Here is a 417-nt window from a genome sequence, read left to right as displayed (position 1 = left end):
AAAGAGAGTCGTGTCCCCCCTCCAGGTTGTGTGTGGTCGGGGGGGGGACATGCAGGGGCAGCCCCCACCCCCAAATGTCAGTGCCTGGAGAGGAATGTGCCACTCTGGGGATTCCAGGGCTCCCTCGGGTCGAGGCTGCCCCTAAAATTCACCTTCTTCCCCCAAACCCTCCCCCCCTCGTGGGGAGCCCCACGAGCCCCCCCAGGGGTGCCCCTACCCACACACAGAGCCACGGGGGACCCTGGGGACCCCAGGGCAACGGGGGGTCCCCACAAGGGCAGATGGACCCCCTGATGGACCCCCAGACCCCCCTGCCTTCTCCTGCAGCACGTGCCAGGCAGGACACAGTGTCCCCCTGTCCCCCTTCCCCGGGACCCTGAGGACAATCCCCCCCTCCCCAGGGACACCGGGATGGGG

Source organism: Corapipo altera, unplaced genomic scaffold, assembly GCF_003945725.1.
Source record: "Corapipo altera isolate COAL_440 unplaced genomic scaffold, ASM394572v1 200, whole genome shotgun sequence".
In the NCBI taxonomy this organism is placed as follows: domain Eukaryota; kingdom Metazoa; phylum Chordata; class Aves; order Passeriformes; family Pipridae; genus Corapipo; species Corapipo altera.
Note: the sequence above shows the minus strand (reverse complement) of the source record.